Source organism: Ornithorhynchus anatinus, chromosome 2, assembly GCF_004115215.2.
Source record: "Ornithorhynchus anatinus isolate Pmale09 chromosome 2, mOrnAna1.pri.v4, whole genome shotgun sequence".
Lineage (NCBI taxonomy): Eukaryota > Metazoa > Chordata > Mammalia > Monotremata > Ornithorhynchidae > Ornithorhynchus > Ornithorhynchus anatinus.
Genome location: NC_041729.1, coordinates 14,278,042 through 14,290,160, shown reverse-complemented (window position 1 = coordinate 14,290,160; position 12,119 = coordinate 14,278,042).

Genomic DNA, 12,119 nt, shown 5'->3' with positions numbered 1-12,119 from the left:
AGGAAAAATTAAGGGTGTAGAAAGAGAATTGTGTTCTTAGTGCAATAGCCAGATGTATCACCTGTGTGCAATTCTGCAGAGACCAAAACAAATTTTCCTGAAAAGAAGTGAAAAAAATTCAAATGTATTAATGCTGATACTCAACTAGTTTCAGCTGTATTTATTGACAGCCAAATGCAGGTTAAGCAGTCTATTAAACACTTGGGAAAGTACAAGGGAAGCAAAAATGGACATTTCCTGCTCCCAAGGAGCTTACAGTTTAATTTTATAGACTTGTCAAAAGTTAGCAAGAAATGGCTGAAGTTCATTTGGTGGAGGATGGGTTTTTTGTTTGCATTTTCCCATTTTTTCCTAGTGAGATTAGGCTCTTTGGATTAGTACCTTGGGATCTCTGTGTCTGCTACTCCTGAGGTGTTGATTCTCTTTCTACTATTTTCTCAAATTTGCAAATAAGAAAATTTCCCATGGCATTTGGGACTCTGGGATGTGCAGGAATCTGCCTGAGGCCTGAGAATTCTTCCACCTCTGCCAAGCATCATGAGGCAGAAGCTTCCAATGCCTTAGAACTTATAATGCCTGTCTTCCTCCGTAGACTGTAAACTCCTTGTGGGTCGGGCTGGTGTCTTCCAACTCTGTTGTACTCTACTCTCCTGAGCCCATAATACAGTGCTCTGCACACATTAAGCACTCAATAAACATCATTGATTGAATGATTAGAAGGTTTGAGGAGACTACTGAAATTTGAAACCGATGCCTAGTCTTTGAAGCTCCTCTAATGACTGCATTACCAGCTATTGCAATATTTTAAATTGATCAATGTCATTTATTGAGCATTAGTTGCATGCCAAGTACTATACTATTCAGTTGGTAGACATGATCCCTGCCTTCAAGAAGCTTACAATCTATTGGGAAAGACAGATATTAAAATATATATTATACTTAAGATGAAGTTACAGAGTATAAGGATTTGTTTATGAGTGTGTTGGAGTGAAATGAGTATCAACTTGCTTAGCAGCTATGGACACAAGTGCAAGGCAATGCAGAAGGGAGGGAGAATAAGGTGGGGAGATAAGATGGTTGATCAGGTAAGGCTTCCTGGAGATTAGTGGGACTTGAAAGATAGGGAGGGTGGTGGAGGGTCGAATATGATGGGAGAGGGAGTTCCAGGTAGGAGAGAGGGTCGAGGGAGAAAGAGATGAGATCAAGGCCTGGTAAGTAGGCTGGTGTTACAGGAATGAAGTGTGTAGGCTGTGTTGTTGTGAGAGGAAATGAGGATAGGTATATGGGAGAGACCTGCTATAAAGTTGAAGATGAGGAATTTATTTTATGCAGAGATGGATTTGACAACCATTGGAGTGGGTGAGATGTGCAGAATTTTTTTGTTTTTCATTTTGCTTTTAGAGAAATGATATGGCCAGAGACACAGACAGGGAAATGTACAGTGACAGGTTTGGGGGACAACCACAGTTAGGAGGTGGAGGCAGAGGAGAAGCTGGTGAAAGAAACTGAGAAGGAGTTCAAAGAGAGGAAGGAGAAGAACCCGAAGAGGACATTTGAGTGAAATTAAGTTTAGATCATGTTTCCAGGAGATGGAGGGTGGTTCACGGAGTCAAAGGCTGCTGCGAGATCTATGACAATTAGGTTGGAGTAGGATCTGTTGGATTTGGCAAGAAGAATAATTGGGGACCTCGGAGAGTGCAGAGTTCAGGTAAATGGAAGGGAGGGGACTGAAGCCAGATGGCAAGGATTCAGAGAGAAAAAGGAGGCAGTGGGGATAAACTCATTAAAAGGGTTTTGAAATATATGATAGGAGAGAGATGGGGTGATAGCTGAAGGGGCCAATGGGGTCAAGGGAAGGTTTTTTTCTAAGATGGGGGATACATGGGTGTGTTCAAAAGCAGACAGGAGGGATCTATTGAAGAGTAAGGGTTGAAAATGGTCATGGAGGGGAAAAGAGAGGGGGCAAATATTTATAAAAAGGTACAAAGGGAGGGGGTCAAAGGTGCAGATGGAGGGGTAGATTTTGAAAGGAGGCAGGAAATCCCTTGGGAGATCAGTGCGTTTCATGTACAACCTCTTTCCTGTCAAGCTACAGAAACCTAAATCTGTCCCTCTGCCAAATTACATCACATCATTCCGATCCATACCTCTGTTTCTGTGACATCTATAGCTTTCATGGTTCCCACTCCTGTGTTCTGAACACACCTCTCTACATGACAATGAGGCTGACGAGTCCAGTGTCCAACCAAAATTTTTTTACATTGTGTGCCTGTAAGATAGTTCCTTTGTCTGCTGCCAAGACACACAAAGGGGCTCACTGTTTTTGAGATGATCCCTTTGTATTTCTTACCTTGGCAAAAGAAGTAATCTTTGCAATGGCCTATCTAGGGGAAGTTCATATTGATTCTAGTGCCTGGCAATTTTAACTTTCTTTTTCCAACTACACCTTTGTAAGTTCGAATGGGCCTTTTGCATTCACTCTCTTTTATGCTTACATTTTCTTTATGCTCCTCCCTTAATCAAAGTTTCACCTACAGATGATGATGCTCATCTGGAAATAAGGAAATTCTGTTTCCTGTGGTGTTCTCCTTTGCTTGCATTTACCTTCCATTGGCATCTGTCCCTGAAGCAGAGGGAACATTTTTGCACTCTTTCCTGCCCTTCCAGTTTGTCTTATCTTTCCTTTTTTTCCCCTTCTCCACAACCTCAAGCATTCCAGGCAGTGGCAAAGAGCAATCCCTGCTCACATTAGCTTGGTATTTAAAGGTAGGCTTGCCTTGGACCAATTTGTCTCAAAGCCACATTTTATTCCTCTGTAATGCAAAAAAATGCTCCTGCCTAGCCGGACTTAACTAGTAAAATACAACTCATCAGACAATAATACATATTAGGACAATGCCACACTGGCTTTGCTGGACCAATAATAATAATAATTCTGGATCTTGTTTAGGTTTTACTAGTTGTCAAGCACTGTTCCAGGTGCTGGGGTGGATCCAAGCTATTCAGGTCCCACATGAAGTTCACATTCTAAGTAGGAGGGAGAACAAGTATTGTTTCCCCATTTTGCAGATGAGAGAACTGAGACACAAAAAAGTTGAGTGACTTGCCCAAAATCACAATGCAGTTAGATGATGGAGCCAGGATTAGAACCCAAGTCCTCTAACTCCCAGGCCTGTGCTCTCTCCACTAGGCCACCTACTTCCCTATTCCTATTAATACACTCCTATTTTAGTACTTGTAATACTTTTCACTTTGTGGATGTAATGAATCCTTGGGCAGAAGATTTTCCCTGCAGGGGTTGTTAAAGGAACTATTCCTCAAAATTCCTCTCAGAGAGTGATAATTGAAACCTGAAATTTAAATTCCCTCTCCTAGCTAAGTTAAATTGATGGCATGACAATAGGAAAACATAAGCTTTCAGGGTAAGCAAAAGCATCCCTGCAATTAGCCAAAAGTCTCCACAATTCTAGTCATAATAATGAAATTAAAAGCTTCCAGTCAAGTAGTCTACTATAATGAAGTACTGTCTGTGGAATAGATATTAGCTTTCATTTTAGGTGGAGCGCTAATAGGAAGCATTATAGAACAATCCAACAAATAGCCAGTCCAGTAATTCCTAATGAAATACCAGTGACCCAAGGAAGAAATTGTCTGCCTAGGAGAAGATCATCTCTCTGTTCTGGTGCCTGGATGTTTATGTGGGATTTATGTTGGGGAACTGTTTAGTAAAGTAGGAAAAAGTACCCATGCTCCATCTTATCAAAGAGGTGTTTCATCATCGGTTTCTCTTGACTGATTTAGAATCCAAATCAGTATCAAGTCATGGGAAGAAAATGGAACAGGGAAAGAAGAAGCTACTGTTTAATTATATCTTAAGGTTCATTAGATGACATTACCTGAAATAATCTCCAGAATGGCCAGGGGCATGTTTCGTTTGGGGAAATGTACTGACATACATTTGGAAAACCATTTAAATAACAGTAAATTTTTCTAGGCCTCATTGGTCGGAAAATGAGCTAAAGAGCGTTCTGCAGCAGTGGTTCCTGTGTTTTGGTTTTTTTAAATGTTTCTTTCTGTACTGAATGCTGAGCACTTACTTGATAGGAATGGAATCTTTAGGCACCTTGGTATGTGTTCCTTTTCTAAGTGCTGAGAGGTAGTTATAGGGTGAGAGATTAACTCACCCTGATCTGAGGCCTGGTGTACTTGCAAGACTCAAATCTCCATTCCCCTGCCTCGAAGCTCTCTCCCTCTGTGGGCTGTTTCAGACACAGATTTTGGCAGGAGGGAAAAGTCACGGTTTGAGTTGAAAGCCTTGGCATTTCAGAAGCAGCAGCCCTGATCTGAGAGGAAGGGCATTATCCCTGATCAGAATAGCAGAGGGGGAAAAAAACACCTGACTAACTCTTCTGATGTTTCAGAAAATGGGAAAAAAGTTTCAAAATAATGGCACTCTAAATCCTCAGGAGCAATGGCAATAAAAAGACCAGAAAAGCCCACAACAGTCAACACCACCCTAGACTCATCCTCACTCTGAGCTATAAAAGCTTTCCAATTTGGAACAAACTTGTCACATTTGAAGTCAACTTTAAAAGAAGAAAGGCTGAAATGTGAAAATAGACCTCTTTTTTCCTTCTCCAATAGGGTCTTTAAAATTACTCCCAAAGACACACAGGTCACCCCCTTCCTCAAAACACTCCAGTAGTTGCTCATCCACCTCTGTATCAAACAAAAACTCCTCATCATTGGCTTTAAAGCACTCCATCACTTTTTCCCCTCCTACCTCACCTCACTTCTCTCCTTCTACAACCCAGCCTGCACACTTCACTCCTCTAGCACTAACCTTCTCACTGGGCCTCCATCTCGCCTGTCTTGCTGCCAATCCCTATCCCACGTCCTGCCTCTGGCCTGGAAAGCCCGCCCTTCTCAAATCTGCTAGGCAATTACTCTCCTCCTTTTCAAAGCCTCATTGAAGGCACATCTCCTCCAAGAGGCTTTCCCGGACTAAGCCCCATTTTTCCTCATCTCCCTGTGGTGAACCCACAACAAGCTGCCTTATTAGTGACTGTTCGTGACCCCGTGAACAACAACAAGAAAGAGACTTGCGAAGGCCCTGATGGGCTTTACGTGGTACAGGTGATTGCTCGCCTGAAGGGGTGGAGCATGGAGGGAGGTGTGGCTTTCTCTCCCTGCTCTAGCCGGTAACAGGCCTGAAGCAATCAATGACTGCCACATAGAGCCCCAGCTGTGATGTCTAAGGCAAATAAAAGGCGCTCATTTTGATTCTTGAGAAGGCACATGCAGCCACAGGAGAGTGGCCTTTGGAAGCAGAAAGAAGAAGCATTGGCAGATCGGGATCCTTGGACCACAGACTGGTATTGGACCCTTGGTGGAGTGGAGTGAATAAGTGTGTGTATGTGTCACGCCCTTGCACATTGGTAAAACTAAATAAAAAAAAACTGTCCCCAGTAACCTTGCTGATCAGAGGCGTCATTTGAATTCTACTACTTGTCACTGAGGCTCCCCCAGTCCAGGAAAGTCCTGGTTAGTATGAACCGGGGAAGGCTTATGCCATTCCCACTCTTTTTCTGCCTCACCCTGACTTGTTCCGTTTGCTCTTCCCCCATCCCAGCCCCAGAGAACCTATGTGTATATTTCCAACTTTATTTGTATTGTTGTCTCTCTCCCCACTTCTAGATTTTGCTGCTCGTGGTGGGCAGCAAATGTGGCTGTTTAATGTTGTGCTGTACTTTCCCAAGTGCTTAGTACAGTGCTCTGCACACAGTAAGAGCAGAATTAGAGAAGCAGTGTGGCTCAGTGGAAAAAGCACGGGCTTCAGAGTCAGAGGTCATGGGTTCTAATCCCAGATCTGCATCTTGTTGTGTGACTTTGGGCAAGTCACTTAACTTCTCTGTGCCTCAGTTACCTCATCTGTAAAATGGGGATGAAGACTGAGAGACCCACTTGGGACAACCTTATTCCCTTGTATCCCCCCAGTGCTTAAAACAGTGCTTTGTACATAGTAATCACTCAACAAATGCCATCATTATTATTTATTATTATTTAAAAATATGATTGAATAAATGAATAAGGGTCCCTTCTTCCAGACTAATAAGCTGTTGAATATGGGTAAGCAGCTGGTAGCTCATTGGCCTTGGTTACGACTGACCTTGGCTGCAAACAGACTGGACAGGATTCATCTGGCTCCAGGTATAGAGCTATTAATGCAAGCACTAGTAGGATTCTAATGAGAGCTGACACAGAGTGAAGCTGGGGAGATGCAGCTCTTGAGGAAAGGGACATGGACTCTGAAGATTGTCATCTCTAAACTTGCTAAAGACCAGAGAGAGATCAGTATGCATCTCAGTATTTGACAAATTAAGCCGTTTGTCTTCTCATCCTCTCTCCTTGTCTGGACACTGACGTCCACTCCCAGGTCTGGGAAACATTTCCGGTCTGTGGCCATCATTCAGTAGAAACGTGCCAGTGTCCTCCGTTTTCTTCCACTACCTCTGCTATGTGTCAGGAGCAGGGAGGTGGCTTGGGAGGGTAAGTACTGTAAGTATGTGGTAAATAATAAATGCAACTGATAGAGCCCAATTGTTCATATGTGTTTGAGGGTCAATGCCGGGGACGGGGTGGGGGTCGGGGGAAGAGCAATCAAACCATAATGTTTAATTTAGCCCCTGCTTTGGAGTGGAGAACTGTGCTAAACATTTGGAAGAGTATAATAGAACTAGTAAATATGAGCTCTGCCCTGATGGAACTTGCAACTAAGAGGGAAGTCAAACACTAAAATAAATTTTGCTAGGTGAATGGAGATGATGGTGCAAACAATAAGAGTAGCAGAAATGGTCAATGCCATCAAGGACTCTTAATTCCACTTTAATGCTAGTAATCGTAATAATTCTGTTATTTGTAAAGTGTTTACGATGTGCCAAGTATTCTATTTAGTTCTGGGGTAGATAGATGATAATCAGGTCTCATATGGGGTCTAAGTAGGAGGGAGAACAGGGATTGAATTTCCAATTTACAAGAGGGAACTGAGACACAGAGAAGTTAAGTGACTTGACCAAGGTCACACAGCAGGTAAGCGGGAGAGCTGGGATTAGAACCCAGGTCTTCTGACTCCCAGACCTGTGTGCTTTCCACTAGGCCATAGTGCTTCCCTACACTCTACACCCCCTTGGAAGTGGAGGAATGACAGGAGTCAGCCGAGGCTTTGGGAGATCAGTAGCTCAGCTGGCCACTAAGTAAACTGTTCATTTTGTTGTGGGAAATCCAAGCCTGTCAATATCTGGAAAAGGTACAGATAAAATGTCCTAAAGCTTCCATTTCATAGGCATTTTAATGAAGAGACCAGATTTTCTTGAGTACAAATGAAAATTTAAGTAATGTCATTACTAGGTTAGGTGGGTGGACTTTCTAGCCCAGCACAAGCGTATCCCATTTTAAGCACCCTATAAAACATGCAACCTGGAGATTTGTGAACACTGTTTGCTTACACTCCAGGATTCATAAGCACTGCCCAATTGCTTCAGTTGAATCGATTTGCTCCTTTATTTGATTATTCTGGCATTTAAGTACTTACTGTGTGCCAGTCGCTGTACTAAGTGTTGGGGTGGATACAAGAAAATTGGGTTGGACACATTCCCTGTCCCACATAAGGCACACAGTCTTCATTTCCATTTTACAGATGAGGTAACTGAGACCTAGATAAGTGAAGTGACTTGCCTAAGGCCACACAACAAACAAGAGGCAGAGCTGGGATTAGAACCCAGGACCTTTCCCTTCCCTCTCTTGTTCCGTCGATGTTTCAGCACCTCCTCTCTCTAAATATATTGAAATGTTCTGGATGGAACCATGTTGTATCAGTCAGTCGGTGGTATTTATTGAGAGTTTATTGTGTGTTGAGCACTAATTTGCTTTTTTAACTTTCAATTTTACCTTCATTAACAAGGAGGGCAGCTCGTGCCACCAACCCTCCCTTTTCTGCCCACCACTCCCAAGGGGCAAACTTGGGTCTGGCTTCCCCATCTCAGCATGGACCAAGGGGAAACCAGGGAGGGATGGGAAGAAGAGGAGCAAAAAATGTGGGATGGGATGCTGCTAACCTACATTCAGTCTCCATCCATCGCTGTCTCCATCCCCATGGCGCAACATGGCTTAGTGGAAAGAGCACGGACTTGGGAGTCAGAGGCCATGGGTTCTAATCCCAGCTCTGCCACTTGTCAGCTGTGTGACTCTGGGCAAGTCACTTAACTTCTCTATGGCTCAGCTACCTCATCTGTAAAATGGAGATTAAGACTGTGAGCTCCACATGGGACAACCTGATTGCCTTGTATCTACCCAAGCATTTAAAAAGTACTTGGCAGATAAGTGCTTAGCAAATACCATAATTAATTAATTAACAGAGCTGCAGGGTGGCGAATGGGAAGCGGCAAGGGAGAGGGAAAGAGCTTTAGTAGCAGCTGCTGGGGCCACCACTAAGGTGAGAATGAAAGGTTTTAGAGAACCAAAAAATACAATTGTGGTATTTGTTAGGAGCACAACAAATCTGTTTGTGTCCCAGGAGGGGCTCACAGTCTTGATCATCACTTTTCTGTAAAATGGGGATCGAGACTATGAGCCCCATTTGGGAGAGGGACTGTGTCCAACTCGATTTGCTTGTATCCACCCCAGCGCATCGTACAGTGTCTGGTACATAGTAAGTGCTTATCAAATGCCATCATTACCATTATTATTATTATTATCAACTGCCTAATGGGTACAGATTCAAGTGCATAGATGACAGAGAAGGGAAGAGGGGGCCATGGAAAAGAGGGCTTAATCAGAGAAGGCCTCTTGGAGGAAATGTGAGCTTAATAATGCTTTGAAGGTGGGGAGAATGGTGGTCTGGCATATAAGGAGAGGGAGAGAGTTCCAGACTAGTGGCAGGATGTGGGAAAAGGGTCAGTGGTGAGACAGATAACAACGGGGTACAGTGATTAAGCTTGTGGAGGAGGAGTGAAATTTGCCGGCTGGGTGGTAGTAGGAGATGAGTGAGGTGAAATAAGATAGGGCGAGCTGATGGATTGCTTTAAACCATTGCTTAATCCTTGGATACTATCACTCTGCTCTGGGACTAACTATTTGGATAGCTTAGGAAAGCTCCTCCAGAGCTCCAGCTCTTAGGGTACCCCATTTTCTGAGGAGATCTTGTAATGGCATTCTTCCAACCTTACTTCGGGACTCAGCACCCTCACATAAGTAGTTCCAAAATAGCTCACAATCAGTCAAAACTTAGAAAAAAAATCAATGCGGTTCAGTGATTTTACAGATTGAACAGAATACCAGCCTAAAAATGCCATTATCTGCTGAATGAGTAACCTTTTAACATTTTGGAACATCCTGTAATATTTCTTTTGGTCCTGGAAAGTGGTGAGAGATGAATATCAGTTTAACATTAGGGAGAACAATTGAAGTAGAAATTTCATTCACAGAAAGGGTCAATTATGAAGGTTTCATGAAACCTTTATCAAAGTCTGGATGAGAAACATTTTGATGTCCATGCATCCAGTGCTTATAGAAAAAAAGTATTATAGATTCATACATATTTATAAGCAACTTATTAGAGTGAATGTCAGATCTTTTTCTGTCTTGTTAGCTTAACAAACAGTAAAGTAAATGACCCATAAGAGGAGATCAGATATTTTCTTTCATGAGAAATATTTTAAATATGCAAATGCTTTAATATCTAATATTGTACATAATAAAATGGTTTGATGCATTTATTTGATAGGCAGTTTTCACAGACTTGGTAAGGATTTCAGTTAATGCAAAGTGCTTAACATTTTATTCTATTACCTTCTGTAATCTATTTTCTTGATTACATCTACTACTTCAGGTCGACATCTTTGTGAAAAGTGTTGTAAACCACATCTAATAGGAAATTTTAAGTGGCTGGTTGACGCTGTAGTGGTTGATTAAAAACACCAATTTCTATGACTTTGTTTAGAATACATAATCCAAAATGACTGAACCTGGTACAGATATATCCGGTTCTCCTTCTGCATATTGAGTATTGTTTTGACAAATCACATTTTCTTGTTTAACTTGTTTACAATAGTTTTCAAGGACAGATGTTTCTCTAGATCTTGATGAGATCTGAATTTCAGACTCGAAATATGCCTCTTGTAAATGGACAAATTGTGATTCAAAAGTGAAATAATCAGAAGGATGATTTCAAAATTCAGATATGGGTGGTTTAGTTTGCATGTAGCTGGTTTCTGAAATACACATTTTGTCAGCAGTCATCAATTCTTTTCCACTGGGTAAAAGTTCAATGTGGCGCCGTAGGATTGACCTATTTAATCTGCTTTCCTTCTGTATTCTGTATGCATATCTTCGAATTGTTTCATTTTCATGCATGACACTACTGTCAGTATGATCCTAGTTGGGACTGCAAGTGTGGCTGAAATGCTCAGTGCATCAATAAAAGGCTGAGGATGTGGATGTGGATGTATCTGACCTATCCACTTCTTTCCTCTTTGTTTGCATGTTGAGATAACCTCGTAGGGCAGCAAGGATCTACCTAGTGTTTAGTACGGTGCTCAGCACTTAGTACAGTACCTGGCACATAGTAAGCACTTAACAAATACAATCATTATTATGCCATAATTATCGATCTCTTCTTCTTTGCCTTTCTCTTTCATTCATTCAATAGTATTTGTTGAGCGCTTACTATGTGCAGAGCACTGTACTAAGCGCTTGGAATGTACAAATTGGTAACAGATAGAGACAGTCCCTGCCCTTTGACGGGCTTATGGTCTAATCGGGCTTACAGTCTAATCTTGCTCTTGATTACTGTGCTCTTCTCAAAGCTATGTTCAAGGTGATCATCTATTCTCCTGATTGTTGCTTATCAGGTTGGCCCTTTCTCTTGCACTGGACTCCAGCTGGTCAGCTTCTATGCCATTCTGTGTGAGACTATGCTTCACTATGTCTTTGTATTGCATTTTCTGCCTTCCCAGCTTATTTGAATGCCTCTTCAGTTCACCATTCAGCATCCGCTTGGGTATCCTGCTGTTGTGCATTCTCCTCAAACTTCCTGCCCAACAGAGCTGTGTTGTTTTAAGCAGTGTTTCCATGACCACGTATTGGGATCCAGATCCCTATGGTTGGTAATCGTGTGCTGCTATGTAATGCTCAGTGTAGATCATAAGAGAAGCTTGTGGAAATGCCCATATCCCAGGACTATGCAACAACACGGCACCTTTTACTTCTGGGTGAATCAAGTTTGATACAGTGTCCCATCTTGATGTCTCGCCCACGTCCTACCTCTGGCCTGGAACCTCCTCCCTCCTCATATCTGACAGATCATCCCTCTCTTCCCCTTCAAAGCCTTATTGAAGGCACATCTCCTCCAACGGGCCTTCCCAGACTAAGCCTTCCTTTCCTTTTCTCCCACTCCCTTCTCCTTCACCCCACTTGCTCCCTTTATTCATACTACTCACTTATTCATATGTACTCACTTAGGTACATACCTATAATTTATTTATTTATATTAATGTCTGTGTCCCCTTCTAGAATGTAAGCTAGTTGTGAGCAGGGAATTATCTATTTATTGCTATATTGTACTCTTCCAGGCACTTAATAAAGTGCTCTGCACCCAGCAAGTGCTCAATAAATAGGATGGAATGAATGAATGAAATGAATGAATTGACATCTGAGGATCAGGATAGTCCTGCCCTCACCCAGCACCCTCTCTGAGGTCTTTTAAACCTACCTTTCCTCATTGCTCGTGTGTACCCTGCTCCTATACTTATGTACCCAATCTCCCATTCTTCACTGTTCCCCTGCACCCCTCCCAAACCAGTCAGATCTTGTAACTGGACCTTTCAGGCTTTAAATAAAAAGCTTCAATACTACCACCTTCTCCTTCCCTGATTCCATCTTGTCTGTCCAGCTGTCAAAGCCCCAGGGATGGTATCAGATAGGGGGTGAAGGGATGCAGTTATTGATCACCCCTGGGATGTCAGTCAACCATGTTTACTGAGTGCTTACTGTGTGCAGAGCACTGTGCTAAGTGCTTGGGAGAGTACAATTTAACAATAAGGCACATTCCCTGCCCATAATGA